This window comes from Vombatus ursinus, unplaced genomic scaffold (genome assembly GCF_900497805.2).
Source record: "Vombatus ursinus unplaced genomic scaffold, bare-nosed wombat genome assembly UNPS02009205.1, whole genome shotgun sequence".
Taxonomy (NCBI): Eukaryota; Metazoa; Chordata; class Mammalia; order Diprotodontia; family Vombatidae; genus Vombatus; species Vombatus ursinus.
In genome coordinates, this window is record NW_020948983.1 from 59,989,608 (window position 1) to 60,010,240 (window position 20,633).

Sequence of the window (20,633 nt, forward strand, 5' to 3'; positions counted from 1 at the left end):
GGAATGAACTGATCCAACCATTCTGGGGAACAATTTGGAACTATGCCCAAAGGGCTATAAAACCATGTATAACCTTTGATCCAGCACTACCATTGCTAAGTCTATATCCTAAAGAAATAAAGGAAAGGGGAAAGGACCTATTTGTACAAAAATATTTATAGCAGCTCTTTCTGTGGTGGCAAAGAATTGGAACTTGAGGGGATGCTCATCAATTGGGGAATGGTTGACCAAGCTGTGGTATTATGATTGTGAAGGAATACTATTGTCCTATAAGAAAGGATGAGCAGGATGGTTTCAGAAAAGCCTGGAAAGACTTATATGAACTGATGATACAAAATGAAGTGAGCAGAACCAAGAGAACATTGTACACAGTAACAGCAGTACTGTACAATGATCAACTGTGAATGACTTGGCTATTCTCGGCCACGCAATAATCCAAGACAACTCCAAAAGACTCATGATGAAAAATGCTATCCATCTCCAGAGAAAGAATTGATGGAGTCTGAATGCAGATCAAAATATACTATCTTTCACTTTCTGGTTGTGTGTGTGTGTGTGTGTGTGTGTGTGTGTGTGTGTGTCTATGTGTCTCTGTGTGTTTCCCTTTGGGTATGTGTCTTTTTTTAAAAATTCATTCTCTTTTAAAATTTTTTTAAAATTGTTAATTTTTTCCCATTTAATAATATTTGCCATCTTGGGGAGGGGGGAGGGAGGGAGAAAAAAATTTTGAGCTGTGTCTTCTTTCACAAGATGACTAATATGGTAATTAAGGTTTTGCATGATTGAACATGTATAACCTATATCAAATTGCTTACCGTCTTAGGGAGGGAGGTGGTGAGGGAGGGAGAGAGAAAATTTGAAACTCAGAAATTATCAAAAAAGCATGTTAAAAATTTCTTTACAAGTCATCAGGGAAAAAGTAAACTATTATTTAAAAAAAAAATAAAGCTTGCTTACTTGCTTCCCTTTCTTTCTGTCCACTTGGGTGGCTATATTGCCCAGCCAAACTACCAATTCTCTCCTTAGAATAGCATAAGCCTTCATCTAAGGTTGTGACTCAAGATTTTAGTAGCCACGCCTGTACTGCAAGTTTCTGATTGAGAGAATGTAGATAGCAAGGCTTGAGTCAAGAAATACATGCCCTAGGTGGGGAGGCCTCCTACCTTCTCACTGACACCAGGGCTGTGACTAGGTTCCTTCCCTGAACCACATGCTCCTAGGGCTTGTTCCCTTACCAACATAAGTAGAAAACAAGGGAGATTGCTCCCCTTTCCCTATGCTGGATCATGGTATTCCAAACCTCCTTGAGTCTGTGTTAAGACATCCAGAAGGTAAAGACATGTCCTTCTTCCTCTTTCTGTCGAGTTAGAGCCTGGGAAGCCTACTGCAGATAGAACTTCTAGAACAACAAAATGTCTGAAAGGCTGTGTGGCCACAGACCATCCTTGCTGGCTACAGGAAACGATTGGGATGAAACTGAATTCTGTTTAGACAAGAGATGTTCCTATGTATACAAAGCAAAAAAACAAGACAGTGACTCCTGGTGGCAAACCCAACTGAGCCAGAATGATCTAGGGAAAGGTGACTCAGACTCCTGGGAAAAGTGGCATGGTCCTAGCCGAGTTCTGTAGTCATTTTTATGCCAAGGCCCCAGGACGTGGAATCCAGGTAATGCAATATCTTTAGAGGGTCTAGAATATTATTAAAAACTAAATAAAATCTTATACTCTAAGGGAATGTGCATTTTGCTTTGAATAGCCTTTTCCTAAGATAGTTATACTTCCAAGTTATACTTCCATTTATGGTGCTAGTTAATGCAAGATCTGACAAAAGGCAAAATTTTAGAAGTAACAGATAAACTTCAGTTTCCCCCAATATTCATTGATATTGGTTAATTTAATGTTACATAAATTTATTCTAGTTCAGATAAAGAGTAAAGTTTAATAGCACTCAGTAAAAAAAAAAAAGTATTACTATTACTACTATTACCATGTCTCCCTTCCCATTTGTAAATTAATAATTTGCCTTAATAGTTTATGGGATGAAACAAAATAAGGGCAATGCCATATCCAACAAGAGATTCCTAAGGCATGATAGAAAAACATGGGCCTGAGAGACCAAAAATCTGGCCTCTATTCCTGGCTCTATCACTAATTTCCTGTGTGACCTTGAACAAATCACTTTCCTGTCTCTGAGCCTCAGTTTCTTTATCTGTAAAATGAAGATACTGAATTAGAAAAATATCCAAGTTCCCTTCTAGTGCTCAGTCCTTTGATTTCTCTGGTTATTTCTGTGTTGGGGCTGAAAGGGTCCTTAGAGGCCAACATGTCCATCATATATTACTTCCATATAAGGTTGGGATTACCCTGCTACATTTGCCCTACTTCTTTAAAGAAGGCCTTTTCCCTTTCCTCCTCCCCTTCTGGAGAAGGGTAAAGGGGGCCTCCAACATAAATCTTTGGAGGGATAGTTGATGGGTCTTGGTGTCAGGAGAGGAGGCAGGATCTTAACTATAATTGCTTATAATTATAATAATAATGGCCACTTACATAGTGCTTTAAGGTTTTCAAAGCGATTTCTGTGTCTCGTATCAATTTCCTGATCCTTGTCACTACAAAAATCCCATTTACCACCCTGAAAGGGAACTGGAAGGGACCTCAGAGACCTATTGCTCACCACCACCACCACTCCCCCATTTATAGATGAGAAAACTGAGGCCCAGGGAGGTTAATAACATATAAATATCATTTTAAAGTTTGTAAACATTTTTGGAGTAGATGCCTCTGACACTATCCCCATCCCCATCATAAGCTAGGACCTTGCCACTGTAATGGGTGATAGCCAAAAAAATAGCGTTAAAAATGGAGGTAGGAATGGGTTAACAGGTATCAGAGTCCTTCGCTGCCTAGACTTACACAAGGACGCCATCTGGTGTTCAGTCATGACCCTTCTCCAAGAGAACAGGCTGGAGAGCTAGGGACTCCCAAAGTAAGGGAAAGTTTGAATCTAAGTTGCAACCTCCTTCTCCAGGTCCCTACAAAGGGCAAGAGTGAGCCAGGGCGTGACGTCAGGAAGAGGAAGGGAGCCGAGAGGTACAAAGCTCAGTTCCCCTCTTCTATTTTCCTGACTCTCCAACCCTGACCTACCAATCAACTCTCCCTCTTGCTCTTTACTTGAATCTTCCCACCCCCAAAACACTCAGGATAGTTCTTTTAAATGCCTAGCCTCAGTGTCTAGGGCTTCAGTATGGCATCATGGACTTGAAACCGGGAAGACTCAGGTTCAAATCCCACCTCTGACACTTATTACCTGTTTGGCTGTGGGTAAACATGTAACCTCTCTAGGACTCAGTTTCTCCATCTATAAAATGAAGACATTGACCTCTAAGGTCCCTGCCACTCTAAATCCATGATCCTGTGACTGTTTCTCCTCCCCACCATTTAGCTGCAAGCCCTATTTCCTGAGTCTGATTAGTTCTTCCTCAACATCTCCAGGATATTGTTCCTTCTTAGAAATTCCTGGAGGTTTTCCTGAACTAACTCACGACCCCAGAAGCTACTGAAGCTACTCACATTTTTGGAATCCATCTTTTTGGTTGTTTTGGGGGGTTTTTTTGGACAGGATCTGTGATTTCATTGGTATGGGTAATTCCCAGAGAGGAACCCCACCTCTATCAATGAAGATCAGCACTGGCTCAGCAACTTGTAGCCTTAGAGAGTTGCCTGGTCACTAAAAGGTAAAGTAACTTGCTTGAGCTCTCATAGGCAATAATGTGTCAGTAGCAGGACTTGAAACCAAGCCTTTCTGCCTTCAAGGCCAGCTCTTTGCCCAACATACCACTCTGCTTCCGTAAGATCACCTTCTTAAACCCAGGTCATCTGCTTTTAACCTCTCCTCGAGGTAAAACCCCCACTTTTGTCTGCTGTAGAAGAGGACTGCATTAAGTTCCCAGAAATAATATAATGGATAAAGCCTCCTCTTGCTGGGCAACTTCCCTGCCCTTCCCCCCACCCCTAATTCCTGACTCAATGAAAGTAAAGGAACAATGGCAGCCTTTTCCACCCAGACTTTAAGGCTGCTTCCCAGAATCCCCACAACCTTTTCAGAAAGCCCATGCCCACCAATCACGGATCTCCCCCTCCTTCCTAACCTTGCCTCATGAAGCTTCCCTTTTACTTTATCCAGGACCCCAGCGACTTGTGCTCTCCCTCTCAAGGCTAGCTTCTGTCTACTTGGTATTCATCTCCCTCACTAGGAGGTAAGTTCCTTGAGGCCAAGGACTATTTTTTTCTTTTTCTTTATGGTGCCACCCCTTAGCACAGTGCTTAGCACATTGCTTGATGATTGATTGATTAAACACTTATGTACTTGAGTTATATTGTGTTCATTTGCATTTACTTCCACATTACCTTTTGAGTAATGTTTTCCCCCATCTCTGGGAAGCCTTCTGAAGGCAGGAATCATTTTCCCCCTTAGTTAAATATTAAAGTTGAAGTTCAACCAAAGGGCAGTGGAGAGACGCCTTGTGGGCATGAGTAGGCTGCAACACATCATATATGAAGATGCGTGGAAGAGAAGTGATATAAAGGATACCATGAGTGATATTTGACTGAATGCACCAATCATTCAGGATTACTGATGGACAACAATGTACCCCGTTGGTGTCTACAGAATGGTAAAACATCTAGCGGAAGGCACCCAAAATGATGAGTGGGCCCTCAGGGCTGGATTTATGGGAGAACATGAGCAAGTATTGCACAAAATGGGCAGGGATGGATGGGTTGTTATCCATTAAAATGTCTAGGAAGTGTCACTTGGCTATCTCCCATGTACACTCTCCTTATCTTTGGGGGTGGAGAAGAGATAGGGGATGGGCAGTGGAGATAAGAAACATCTGGCTTCACACGAAATAAATAAACTGTTAACAGGTCTGTTTCTTAGCAGGGTAGTGATCTATCATTCATGTGTTTACCTGTATTTACAATCCCCGAACCTTGAAGTAGGAAAAGAAGTCAGAGACAATCTAATGTATCTCTGAATCCTATGATGCTCATTCAACCTCAGATACATTAGATATGGGGTCAGAAGGTCTGGGTTCAAATCCAGGTTCTGCCATTTGGGGTCATAGGATTTAGAGTTGAAAGGGAAATTTGGAGATCATCTAGTTCAACTCAACTCCCCTCATTTTACAGACAAGAAAAATGAGGAACCAAGAAGTTAAGTGATTTACCTAAATTAATACAAGTAATAAGTGGCAAGGCCAAGATTTGGTCCCAATCTTCTGGCTTCAAATACAGTGCTATCTCCATCATAGCACATTACTTCCAGTGCTTAGCACAGTACCTGGCACATAGTAAATGTTTAATAAATGTTTATTGATCGATATCTATTGAACCAGTCAACAAATATTTGTTAAGCACCTACTATGTGCTAGGCACAAGTTCTGGGGATACAAAGAAAGGTGAAAATATAGTTCCTTTCAAGAAATGCATATTCTAGTGGGGGTGAAAATATATAAATAACTGTGGGTACAAAATATGGGGAGCAGAGGCAGTTGTCTGGGAGATGCAAAGGTCCATGACATATGAGGATAGAAGGCTGGTGGACTGCCTGAGGAGGAATCAGGCCCCTTGAAATTTCAGTAACCTAGGGAAAAGACCAGATCACCCTACTACCTCAGCTCTGACTCTGGAAGAAGGAATTTTGGGTTAAGGGAACACCACGAACATAAAGAAGTACAGAGTAGTAGAAAGAATATTCAACTAGACTAAAGTTTCTTAAACCAACAGCTTTTCTGCATGCTGCAGGACGACTTGTTTAGCAGTAGATAGACTTTGGAATGATATGGCATAAAAAACAATCCTTTAATGTACACAATTAAGGATGTTGGCTTAGGGCTAAATTAAATATTTACATAGTTCTCATTTCTTTCCCTGTTCCTTAGTGACTCCCTCATGAGGCTAAAATATTTATCAGGGTCTTTGGGAAATATTTCCAGACCTAATTTATAGCTCAGAAAGTTATTTGACTTGTAGAGGAAGGCATGACATTTTTTTTTTTTTAAACCAATATCCAAGTCCTTTCCTTTGTGAAAAAAGTCAGATCAAACTTCTGTAAAATAACGGAGCTGGACCACATAGTTTCTAGGATCTCATAGAGGGGCATAGACTCTGAGACTTGGAATACCTCAGAGATCATTAAGTCCAACTTATACACAGACAAGAATCCTTGGTACAATATCCCAAGTGATTGTCCGGCCACTGCTTGCAAACCTCCAGGGAGTGATGCATATTCAGAGGATCTCAATTTGATTCCTCACTCTGCTACTTATTAGCCCTGTGACCTTGAGCATGTCCTTTCCCCTCCTCAGGCCTCAGTTTCCTCATCCTTAAAGTGAAAGAACTGGGCTAGAATTGCTTGTCTCTGACATCAATGATGGCCCTTACAACTAGAGGATCCCATGAAAGATTTGTTATGTGACTGATATCGACATTCACCTGCCAGGAATACCTACTTAAAGGATTTTGTGATCAAAGGGGGCTTAGGTAGATTGTAAAGTGATACATATATGTATAGATATGTGTGTGGGGGCGTATACATAATGCATGCATATATATATACATATATACATTCATACATATAGACATATTTATATCTATGAATGCTAGCTGTTATCATGATGAAATAATGACTCCTTATATCCATGATAAACATGACCCAGGAAAGACAATTGTTATCAAGGTTAGCTGTCTAATGTGAATTTTATTAATGCTATGGAGTTTAATTTTAACCCAAACTTGGCATGCATTGAGCTTTATACATTAGACATGCTCCTAGCAAAGTAGTAATTACATTAAACTTTTGAAAATTGAATTCTATTTTAAGTGCACTGGGGGGAGTCACTATTTGAAGCAATTCTATTATGCTTCCCAATATAACATGAAAGATCATTCCCTAATTAATCTTTCATATATTTCTGGATTTGCAATGCTGGATCTTGAGGCACTTTACCATTTTAAAAGGGCTTTCTTTCCCAGGTAATACAAATGGACATTTGCTGTACATGGTACTTTAGGGTTTTCAAAAGCGCTTTATACACATCATCTCATCTGATCCTTGAGATAACTCTGTGGGGAAGCTACCACAGGTATTTCAAACCCATTTTACAGGTGAGGCTCAGAGAAGTTACCTGACATAGGTCCACAGTTAGAATATGGAGATGCTGGGACTAGAACCCAGTTGTTCTGTCGCCTAGGTAGTGTTTGTTCTGCTAGGCCAGGTTGCCTCACCTAAACCAGTGTAGACCTTTCTCTTTGTGTTACAGTTTACTGTTATTTCTTACCACTCACCTACATTGGGCAGTGATACAGGGGAAAGAGCCCTGTGTTTATTGTCAGAAAGTCTGATGTAAACGCTACTTATTAACTGTGTCTTGGGCAGATATTTTACCTCACTCCGAGCCTCAATTACTTCATCTGTAAAACGCAGTTAATAATACATGCTCTCTCTACCTCACAGGATTGTTGTGAGGAATGCACACTATAAAACACCATAAAAATGTATGCCATTTGAGGATCTCCAAGGAAGCTTTCCAGCCCAACATCCTGGTATCTCCTAATGGACCTTTGCTTGCATTCCTTTTCTCTCAGTGTCTGACTAAAGCCCTTCACATTATTCCAATACTCCACATACATCATACAGATGGTAGCTGCCACATCCAATCTCTTTTTGGTATTATTAAGTGTTTTATTATAAATGTAACATTGAACATGAATATATACAAGCAGACCTGTGTATTAACTATTTACTTTTAGATTAATTTCAATGCAAGAAATATCATAGCATGACTTTAGCCACTCCCTCTAAAGCCCCATCAGGATTCCTTGTCCATTCATTCTCATCTGCTTTTCCTTGTATGACCATAGCTGTGGGGTAGTCCATTTGTATGCCTCTGATTTTTTTCTTGCTTTACATTTTTTCATAAAAGTCTTTACAGATTTCTTTATATTTTTCATGTTGGTTGTTCTTAATTGTACTGTAGTATCCCACTATACTAATGTACTGTATTTATTTAACCATTCTCCTACTGATGGCAATTTATAGTGTTTACAGGGTGTTTTTGTTTTTGCTTTATTTTTTTTTTTTGCAATTACATATAATGCTGCTATGAAAAATCTTTGAATGGATGGCTCTTTTTAAAGTTTTTGTTAACATTTTCAGCAAAATATCCCTAACAATGAAATTGTCAGTCAAAATGGATGATTATTTCTGTAAGTTTTGCTGTAAAATGCGAGATTGCTCTCCCAAAAGAGCCTGCAAGTTTGTAAGTTCCATCAACAATGAATGAATGTACGTGTACATCTCCACAACCCCACCAGTGTTGAATTTTGTTGTCTTTAATTATCATCACCTGTTTGATGGGTGAATAGTAGTACCTTAATGTTATTTGATTTTGGATCTCTTTGAAGTTAAACTTATTTTCAAGTGATTATTAACAATAATTTGTATCCCCTCCAGACAGGAGATGAATTCAAGGTGTAGAAAGGGCTTACGTTTTCAGCTATGTCCAATATACTGGGGGGAAGAAAAGGGGAGGGAAGTTTTACTTGGCTAAACATATAAGACACATGAATTTTCTTTTTCTTTTTCTCAATTTAGCAGGGGAAGAGGCCAGCTCTGGGGTTACTAAAATGAAGAAGAAGAGTAAGAAAAAAATCAATGAAGCATTTGTAAAAAGCAAAGAAGAGAGGACAACAAAGGTTTGTAAGCTACAAAAAAACAGGACAGCTTTGAAAATAACATGTTGAATTTATTATATACTTAAAAGAAAAGTAAGTTTTTCATAATGTTTTTTCTTTGATTTGAAAGCTCTGTATTTTGGTTTTGACATTCCTGAGAGTTTTCACTACGGAGTTTCTTTCAGGAGGTGTATTCCTTCTATTTGCACTTTGCCTTCAAGTTTTAACAGATCTGGGAAGTTTTTATTTATGATTTCTTGAAATGTGGTACTCAAGGCTTTTGTATTGGTCATGATTTTCGGGTGGTTTGATGATTCACAGCTTAGCTCTTCTTGACTTGGTCTTGACAGGTCTTCTTAACCTATTTTTCCATTTGTTACTTTTTTCCCTTTTTAAAAAAATATTGGGGTTTTTTTGTTTTTATATGTAGCCTAAAATTCCCTTGTAGTTCACCTCCCCTCTCCTGCTCCTGGACAGCCATCTCATATAGCAATTTTTTAAAGAAAAGGGGGGAGGAATTCAGCAAAACTGATCAATACATCAAAAAAATCTGACAATATATATGCATGTTACACTTTAATGGACCCTCCCCCCATACACACACACATAGACACACACACACACACACACAGACACACACACGCACACCTCTGCAAAGGATTGAGGGGAAATGGTTTCTCCTGTCTCTTCTTGGGGGCCAAGTTCATTTATAATTTCCTTTTTTAAATTATATGTTTTCTGCCCTCCTACTACCCTGCCTCCACTTAGCAATTAAAAAGAAGAAACCTGAAAGACAAAGCCTTCAATACATTGCTGCATAGTCCAGCAAAATAAATTTTCACATCCAAAATTGCATGTCTCTTTCTGTATTTTAAGTTCATCATCTTTCTGTCAGGTGAGTGATGTTTCTCTTCATTCTTTTGGACTCAAGGTTTATCACTCCGTTGATCAGAGTTCTTAAATTCTTTCAAAGTTGTTTTTCTATATAATGTTGTCATTGTATAATTTGTTCTCTTAGTTCTTCTCACTTCACTCTGCAGTGATCTATAGAATCTCTAAGTCAAAGGGTATAGATACTTTAGCCACTTTATTTGTAGAACTCCAAATTGCTTTCCAAAATGGTTGTGCTAATTCATAGTGCCAGCAGCAATATAGCAGTGTGATCAGAATCCCTCCCACACTGACTATTCCCAATTTTTGTCATTTTTCCTAGTTTGCTGGATGTTAAGGGACACCCCAAGGCTGTTTTGATTTACATTTCTATTTTTATTATTGATTTAGAGCATTCTTTCATATGGCTGTTAATAGTTTGAAATTCTTTTGAGAACTATTTGGTTTATATGCTGTAGGTCAACTGTTTTTAATAGCATGTCATTTTCCTCTTTTTTAAAAAAAATCTTTTGACATTGTTTTATTACCTTTTGTTGCTTCTTGCTCTCTCTCTTTGACTCATTCTAATTTTCAGGGAGTTCAATTCTTGAGGAAATTTTACTGCTGCTTGTTCTAAACTATTAATTCTTACCATTCTTCCTCCCTAGTTGTCATTGGTTTTTAACATTTCATTTTCTATTTCTTGTCTTCCGAGTACTCTTTTAAAGAAATACATTATTTGTTTATTTTTAACATTTTTAAAATTTTGAGTTCCAAATTCTTTCCCTCCCTTTAACCCTTCTTCCATCCATTGAAGAGGCAAAAATAGGATTCCAATTATATGTGTGAAATCATGCAAAACACATATCCATATTCACCACTTCTGACCACTGCCTCCCCTAATCTACACTTCCTTTTATCATCTACCCGCCCCTATCTTTTATCCCCTTTCTGTCCTATTTACCTGTTGGGTGAGATAAGATTACTATACCCAACTGAGTGTGAATATACATTCTTCCCTCTTTGAATCAATTATGAGAGAATAAAGTTCAAGCATTGCCTGCCACCCTCCCCCATTTTACCCTCCACTGTAAAATCTCTTCCTTGTGTGCCTCTTGTATGTGACATGATTTTTTTTCATTCTGCCTCTCCCTTACCCCTTCTCCCAATGTGTCCCTTTTCTTCACGCCTTCATTTTGGGGAGGATCATCTTGATGTAATTGACTCACCCCTATGCCCTCTGTTTATGTAGAGTCTTCTAACTGCTGTAATGATGATAAAATTCTTAGGAGTTACATACCTAACCTTCCCATATAGGAATGTAAACAGTTCAACTTTATTGATCCTCTTTTGAGTTCTCCTTCATGTTTACCTTTTTATGCATCTCTTGAGCCTTGTGTTTGAATGTCTGTTCAGCTCTGTTTTTTTCATCAGGAATGCTTGAAACTTCTCTATTTCATTAAATGTTCCTTTCCCCCATTATACTCAATTTTGTTGGGTAGGTTATTCTTGGTTGTAATCCTAGCTCCTTTGCCTTCTAGAATATCATATTCCAGTTTCTCTGCTACTTTAATATGAAAGCTGCTAAGTTTAATGTGACCCTAATGGTGGCTTCATGTTATTTGAATTGTTTCGTTCTGGCTGCTTGCAGTATTTTCTCCTTTACCTGGGAGCTCTGGAATTTGGCTATAATTTTCTTGGGAGTTTTTAATTTGGGTATTTCCTTCAGGAGGTTCTATTTTACCATCTGGATCTAATCTATCAGGGCAATTTTCCTTTGTAATTTCTTAAAATGTGACATGTAGGCTCTTTTTTTTATCATGGCTTTCAGGTAGTCCTTAAATTTTCTCTCCTTGATCTATTTTCCAGATCAGTTGTTTTTCTGATGAGATATTTCACATTTTCTTCTATTTTTTTCATTCTTTTAACTTTGTTTTATTATTTCTTGTTGTCTCATGGAGTCATTAGCTTCCATTTGCCCAATTCTAATTTTTAAGGAATTATGTTCTTTGGTGTACTTTGTACTTCTTTTTTCTGTTTGGCCTATTCTGCTTTTTAAAGGAGTTATTTTCTCCCATGAGTTTGTGTGTCTCTTTTACCATTAGGTAAACTTTTTAACTGTTTTTTAAGGTGTTATTTTCTTCAATTTTTTTTGTGTGCCTCTTTTATCAAGATGTTCATTCTATTTTCATAATTTTCTTGTGTCACTCTCATTTCTTTTTCCAATTTTTCCTCCACCAGTCATTTCTTTTTTAAAATTCTTCCAGGAATTCTTGTTGGGCTTTTGTTCAACTAGAATTTTTGAGGCTTTGTTTGTAGTTGTTTTCACATATGGTCTTCTTCTGAGTTTGTGTCTTGGTCTTCCCTGCTGCTGTAGTAACTTTTTATGCTCAAGTTCTTTTTTGGTTGTTTGCTTATTTTCCCAGCCTATTTCTTGAGTTCAAACTTTGTGTTAAAGTTGGACTCTGCTCGCCTGGAGGTAGGGAGGCACTGTTCCAAGATCCAAGCTTTTTCGTAATGCTGTTTTCAGAGCTAGTTCTGGGGGTCTGCAAGTTTTCAATACTTCCAAGGTGGCATGATTTGGGGAGAGGTGTGGTCACTGCTGCCTTGGTCTTTACTCAGGTGTTTATCCAGGAAGGGCCCCTGCTCCCTTGCATCTACAAATGCATTCTTCTTGGCTCAATATTTATTAGGTCAATAGTTTTTTTTTTTTAACTTTCAATCTTATTAATCTCACTTTTGATTTTCAGAATTTCCAATTTGGTATTCAACTGGGGATTTTTAATTTCTTGGGGTTTTTTTCTAGTTTATTTTTTTTTTTAGGTTCCATGCCCAATTCATTGATCTGTTATTTTTCTATTTTGGTGATATAAAAATGTAGATAAACAAAATTTCCCCTAACTACTGCTTTGGCTGCATCCCATAAATTTTGGTATGTTGTCTCATTGTTGTCATTTTCTTTTTGGAACTTGGCTTTCCTTAGGCCTCAGTTTTCTCAGTTGTAAATGAGGTCCCTTCATGTTAATAAATCCCATGATGATGATGATAACATTTATATTGCATGATGTGCCAAGAACTTTATAATTATTATCTCATTTGATCCTCACAACAACTCTGGGAGGTAGGTGCCATTATTATCCCCATTTTACAGATGAGGAAACTGAGGCAAACAGGTGAAGTGACTTGCCTAGAGTCAGATAGCTAACAAGTGTCTGAGATTGGATTTGAACTCTGGTTTTCCTGACTTCAGGCCTGGAGTTCTATCCACTGTTCCACCTAGCAGCCAAGTCCACCCTTCTGCTATCTTGGGTAGAAAGGTAATTATAGATCAAAGAGAATTCAATTATTTATAACCATAGTTCACTTATACATTTGCATTAGGAATAAGAGTCATTCTACCTAAGTGCACTTTCCAGATAACTGGAAATAAGTAATAAGGTTACTTTTTAAAGTGCTGCATCTTAAACTTTATATTAGCATTTGGCAGAAATCTTTTAAAAACCTTTTCCTTTAAAAAAAACAAAACAACCAGAGTGTACTGATCATAATTCAACCATCAAAGGAAGACTTAATCATTCAGAACCCCATATGTGTGGCTTAGTACCTGGCGTTGTTAGGTGGTATTCAATCTATTTGCCCTCTACTAAATGGCCAGGAGCCATCTCCAGTCATCCTGATCTATACCTTGCCACTGGTCCCAGATGGCTCTGAAGGATAAAGTGAGACTGATGACTTTACACAGCCCTTTCTCACTTAAATCCAATTCATTTACAAATCATGGCATCACCTTCCTGATGTCATGGTCCTTTTCAAGAATGAAAGACAAACAACAACAACAACAACAACAACACTCTCTCTAATTAGATTATTGATTGTTTCTATGATTTGTTCTTTGACCCACTTGTTCTTTAGGATTAGATTATTTATTTATATAATTATCTTTAATTAGTTTAATTAATAATTAGATTATTTTCTTTAGGATTAGATTAGTTTTCAATTAATTTTTTCCAATTAATTTTTAATCTATCTTTTCACTGCCCTTTGTTGAATGTAATTTTTATTGTACTATGATCTGAAAAGAATACATTTGACATTTCTGCCTTTCTACATTTAATGTTGAGGTTTTTATGCCCTAATACATAGTCAATTTTTCTGTAGGTGCATTGTGCTGCTGAGGAAAAGGTATATTCATTTCTATCCCCATTTAGTTTTCTCCAAAGGTCTGTCAGAGGTAACTTTTCTAATATTCTATTTACCTCCTTAGTTTCTTTCTTGTTTATTTTTCTGTTTGGATTTATCAACTTCTGAGAGGGGACAGTTGAGGTCCCCCACTAGCATAGTTTTGCTCTCTGTTTATTCCTGTAACTCACTTAAGTTGTCCTTTAAGAATTTGGATGCTATTCCAAAGAATGAACTATGGAGGTTGAATGCAGATCGAAGCATACTATTTGCTATTTTTTTTTCTTCTTTTGTGTTTTGTTTCCTCTTTCTGGTGGTTCTCCTATTGGTTTTAATTCTTACTTACAACATCACTAATGTGAAAATGTGTTTAATAGGAATGTATATGGACAGCCTCTATCAGATTGAATGCCATCTTGGGGAGGAAAGGGGAGAAAAATTTAAAACTCAAAAGCTTATGGAAGTGATTGTTGATAAATCAAAATAAATTAATTAAACAAAAAAACAAAAAAAATTAAATGAGGATAATAGCACTTTTAAAAAAAGAATTTGGATGCTATACCACTTGGTGCATATATGTTTAGTATTGATATTGCTTCATTTTCTATGGTATCTTTTAGCAAGATGTAGTTTCCTTCCTTATCTCTTTTAATTACATCTATTTTTTGCTTTTATTTTGTCTGAGATCAGTATTGCTATCCCTGTTTTTTTTTTTTACTTCAGCTGAAATATAGTAGGTTCAACTCTAGCCCTTTTAGTCTGTGTGTGTCTCTCTGCTTCAACTATGTTTCTTGTAAACCACATATTGTAGGATTCTGGTTTTTGCTCCACTCTGCTCTCTGCTTCATTTCATTGACATTCACAATTGTGATTACTGTGTGTTTCCCTCCATCCTATTCTTCCTCCTGTTTGTCTTTTCTCTCCTTTCACACTTTCCCTCCCCTTTTGCTTCTACCTACCACCTCCCCTGATCTGCCCTCCCTTCTTTCAGTCCTCCCCACACTCCTTTACTTAATCTCCTCCCCTCCTATTTCCCTGTCTGGTAAGGTATATTTCTATATCCACTGTGTATATTATTCCCTCTTTGAATCAATACTGATGAGAGTAAGGTTCAAGCGATGCCCATATCCCACTCTCCCAACTTCCCCTCTACTATAATAGGTCTTTTGTGCCTCAAGTGAAATAACTTACCTCATGCTACCTCTCCCTTCCTTCTGTACCCAATGTACTCCTCTTTCTCATCCCTTAATTATTTTTTATGCAACTCCCTCAAATTCACCTTATACCTATCTATACCCTCTGTTTATGTATATTCCTTCTAGCTGTACTATTAGTGATACAATTTTTAAGAATTACAAGTATCTTCCCAAGTAGGCATATAAACATTTTAGCTCTATTGAATCCCTTATGTTTTCTTTTCCCTTTTTACCTGTTCATACTTCTTTTGTTTTTTTTTTGTTTGTTTGTTTTTGTTTGTTTTTTGGGTTTGTTTGGGTTTTTTTGTTTTTGTTTTTGTTTTTTTTTGCTTAGGCAGTTGGGGTTAAGTGACTTGCCCAAGGTCACACAGCTAGTAAGTGTGAAGTGTTTGGTCTGAGGCTGGATTTGAACTCAGGTTCTCCTGACTTCAGGGCCGGTGCTCTATCCACTGTGCCACCTAACTGCCCCATGTTCATACTTCTTTTGAGTCTTAACATTGGAGGTCAAATTTTTGGTTTAATTCTAGTTTTCTCCTTGTGAAAGCTTGAAATCCTTCTATTTCATTGAATGACCATTTTTCCTCCTTGATGTTATGATTATGCTTAATTTCACCAGGTAAGTGATTCTTGGTTGTAGGCCTAGCTCCTTTGCCTTCTGGAATATCATGTTCCATGACCTCTGATCTTTTAATGTTGCAGCTGCTAAGTCCTGTGTAATTCTGATTGTGTCTTCCTGATATTTGAATTGTTTCTTTCTGTCCACCTGCAGTATTTTTTCCTTAACCTAATAGTTCTGAAATTTGGCTATAGTGTTCCTTGGAGTTTTTATTTTGGGATCTCTTTCCTGAGGTAATTGGTGCATTCTTTCAATGCCTATTTTGCCCTCTGGTTCCAGAATATCAGGGCAGTTTTCCTTAATAATTTCTTGAAAGATGCCATCCAGCCTTTTGATTATGGCTTTCAGGTGGTCCAATAATTCTCACATTATCTCTCCTCGATCTACTTTCCAGTTCAGTTGTTTCCCTCATAAGGTATTTTACATTTTCTTGTTTTCATTCTTTTGAATTTGTTTTACTGATTCCTGATATCTTATAGAGTCATTAGCTTCCACTTGCCCAATTCTAACTTTTAAGGAGCTGTTTTCCTCAATTAACTTTTGTACTTTCTTTTAGTTGTACTTTTTAAGGAGTTGTTTTCTCCTTTTCCATTTGGTCAATTCTACTTTTTAAGTAATCATTTTATTTTTCCAAGCAGTTGACTCTCTTTTCATAATTCTCTTGCATCGCTCTTATTTTTTTCCCGATTTTTCTTCAACCTTTCTTATATGATTTTAAGGTCCTTTTTTTTTTTTTAGCTCTTTCACAAGTTCTTTCTGGGCTTGAGACCACTTCCTCATTTGTTTTGTTTTGTTTTGTTTTTTGGTGGGGGGGAGAGTTTGCCCATAGGTGTTTTGACATTGTTGTCTTCTTCTGAATTTTTGTCTTGATCTTCTCTGTTACTGTAATCAATTTCTATGGAAAGATTCTTTTTTTATTGGTTTTTGCTCATCATTTTTGGCCTTTTTTCTTTCTTTTAAATTTAAGTTCTGCTCCCATGGTGGAAGGTAGTGTATAAACCATTGAAGAACATTTTTCTTTGGCTATTGGATAAATTTCTTAATTTCTTGTGGTAGGTAGCATGGTTTGGCAGCTAGATGGCATAGTGGATATAGTGCCAAGCCTGGAGTGAGGAAGACCTGAGTTCAAAAATGGTCTCAGAAACTTACTAGCTGTGTTACCCTAGGCAAGTCACTCAACCCTGTTTGCCTCAGTTTCCTCATCTGTAAAATGACCTGGCAAAGGAAATGCAAACTACTCCAGTATCTTCACCAAGACAATCCCAAATGGGATCACAAATGGTTGGACATGACTGAAAATGACTGAACAGGAAATCATAGTTCAGTATTGTTGCAGTATTCTATCTCCATTTGGGAATTTTTGTAATTCCAAAACAATTTTGCTTGTCAATATATTAGTAATAAATTTATCAGAGTTTGTCAGTTCCTCAATGTAGACAACACTTCAGGCCTATTAGAATTTTTTTTTTTTAAAAAAAAAGGGTCAATGTTTTACAATCTGATGACAATATTTAGATCTTACAGGTTCACCTGCACTGTTTCTGACACTGGCTTTGCTTTAACCTTGAACGAAAAAAAAATTACCTTTTTATAATCTTCAGTATTCCAGTCTTTATGTTTTCTTGCTCCTGACAAGAATTTTTTTCTTCATAACTTTTTTAGAAGTTATATTTTTACTGGTCTTTACCTGGCTTCTCTTTCCTTCTCTATCATGATTTCTGAAATTGAATTGTCATTTCCCCATCAGGTTCTCAGCATTACCACCCCAGCAACCAGATCTTGCCAACTAATGGGAATCAAATCTAGAATAGATTTCCCTTCATTGGTTTCTCTACCTTTTGAAGAACTAAAGTATCATTAAGGCAAATCAAGAAACACACAAGATCAAATAAATTACCTGTTATCCCATCTTTAAAAAGACTATACCTTATTATAGGAGAATGGAGAATAACCACTCCGGCTTCCAGCTCCTCTGAAGATTTTTGCTTATTTTCTGAGAAGTAATTAGGCTGTTCTGAAGCAATCATTTGTCAGTTCTTGGTGTTTTTGGTTTTCAACCACATTTTCCTCGGCACTTTGATATGACTGATCCTATTTCATTGTCGGCTTGAATAATTCCTGAAATTCTTGACTTCCTTACACCAATAGTCACTACATATCTCTAATAGTCATTGAAATGTGCTTTTAAGAACTACAACTTTTGCAATGAAGGACATCTGTGAGACAGGAAATCCAACATTTGACTAATAGAGTTATTATCTAAGGTGGGGAAACCAGTTTCATCTGGTCAAGGTGAGATGTCCTGAGTTAGCCTAGTGTCAGTAAACAAGCCTGATGCTTTGTAAAGTCTTATGAAAATTATTGCTTGTCCCAGGTAATTCACATGTGACTATAGTAGATACTTCATAAATGCTTGTTAATTGACTGATTGACAATCTCAAAGACACTGTGATGAGAAGGCTTAACTGCTGAAATTTCTAAACAGTTTCAATCCCTGTTGTTACAACTCTCAGAACAAAATGATTTAGTTGCTGTTCAGCAGTTCTTCCTTCCCCTCTTTATTAGTACATTGAAGTTTAACTGAAAACTTTGAGATTTGCTCAATATGCTTCCACATCCATCCCTACTAATATAACATGCCTTTATGACCTATTCCCCAAATTCTATATCTGTTTCTTGTTATTATGATTATTAGCAATATTAATAGTAAACATTCATATAGTAGTTCAAAATTTGCAAAGAAAATATTGAAAGAACATATAGAAGAACCCTCTACAATCCCCTGAAATGATAACAGAACAATTGAACAAATGTTAAGAATAGTTCATGAGAGCAATTTAAAAGTTTATAAAAAGTAATAAAAGAAGAAGTAAATTTGGAAATCAGAGCTCTCAAAAATTAAACCCAAAGGACAAAAAAAGAGTAAAGAAATGAGAACAAATGATAACTAATCCTTTCAAAACAGTAGATTCTCTGGAAAAGAGAATGAAGAATACGGAACTCACATATTCAGAGGTAGAAGAAAATCAATTGAATTAAACCAAATGATAGTGAGAAGAGAAAAATACATGAGATTTCTACCAATGAAGTAAATTGAGCTTGAAGATAAACAGTGAAGAGATAATGTATCTGAAACATATTACCCACCTCCTGAAGGACAGGTGATAGACTTGAGATGCAGAATGAGACATACATTTTTGGACATGGACAAACTAGGAATTTGTTTTGCTTGATTATGAAAATTTGTCACAAGGGTTTTTCCACCTTTTTTCAATTTGAAGAAGGGAAGAAAATGGAGGAGAAAGCCTAGGGATAGGATTCTACCACCACCTCTTCCTGGTAAATGGGAAGGGAGCAAAAGGTAAGCTTGAATGAAACACAGACAAAGAGGACAGATTTCAAGTTACATATTGAATTTATTATATACTTAAAAAGAAAAACCAAATCTACATAATAGAGATTCACATTTTCATGTACAATCCTCTCCTATCCCAGATAGATGTAAATGGAGAGTAAGTTACTACGTCCCAGAACAAATCATAAAACAATAAATGTATATTTCTCAGGGGATTAAAATAATGACATAACCTACCAAAATTTATGAGATGTTGCTAAAGAAGTCTCCAGATGAAAATTTATATCCCTGAAAATATGTTGACAAAAATTTTTTAAAGAGAAGATTAATGAATTGAGCATACAATTCTTTAAAACCCTAGAAAACCATGTAATTAACAAACCTAAGCATGAAGGGAGAAATTTTGAAAATCAGAGAAGTAGATGAAGTTAAAATAAAAGAGATGACTGAGAAATTAAAGAAAGTATAATGTAAAACACCTCAATTAGCAAAATTAGAAATAATTATCTTAACTGAATATTAGGAAGAAAAATCATGCAAGTCACAATTGAACTATTGGAGTGGAACCCTAGTCCAGACAAATTTACCAGTGAATTCATCTTCTGAAGGAAGATCTGAATTTTGGAAACATCTAAAATCCTCTCTGATGGCCACGCTGGGGAATATGGCAAAAGAAAGAAAGAAAGAAAATAAGGAAGGAAAGAAGGAAGGAAAGAAAGAAGGAAGGAAGAAAAAGAAAAAGATAGAGAGGGAGGGAGGGAAGGAGAGAGAAAGAAAGAAATAGAAAAAGAAAAGAAGGAAAAAAGGAAGGAAGAAAAGAAAGAAAGAGATAGAGAGGGAGTGAGAGAGAAAGAAAGAAGGAAAGAAAGAGAGAGAGGTAGGGATGGAGGGAGAAGGAGAGAGAGAGAGAGAGAGAGAGAGAGAGAGAGAGAGAGAGAGAGAGAGAACAAAAGAAAGAAAGCAAGAACAAGAAAACTAACAACAAAAATCAAGGCATGATTGTAAAACGAGGAGACTGGTTTTGTATTGTGGTTGCTGAAGGTATTAGTGAACAGATGAGGGCAGTATTTGAGGTAACAACTGCTGAGGAAAGGGAAGAGAGAAGAAGCCTTCCAGTCATCTCCAAAATTGCTGCCATGGATGGTGTCCTAGTCTGACAATGGCTACATGTACATATTAGATACAAAGTACAAAAGATAGTGGCTGCAAAAGAAGACCATAGAACAGTTAAATCCCCACCTTTAACTCCATCCTGTATTCTTTGAAGAAATAACATAATTATAGTGCATCAGGGGACCTGTAATTTAAAAACTGGATATCTCCAAATAAATCTACTCCCATGAGGGCTAATGACCATGTAAGATAATTATTAGAGGTATTATTATCCCCATTTTACAGATAAAGAAACAAAGATTCAGAAAGTTTATGACTTGCCCATGTTTGCACAGCTGATAGTTGCCAGATTTGGAATTAAACCCATATTTTTTTCTGACTCCCAGCACTCTAACCACTGGACTGCCTGACACTTAATACCCATGTTTTAAAAGTTACAGTCCCAAGATTATCCCCTATCATCACATTTACCCCAAGCTAAGGGCCACACCAACCGTGCCCTTGGCACTTCACCACTTACAGAGTTTTACCATTCTAGTCAGTGGGGTGTTATCCTCATCTTTTTA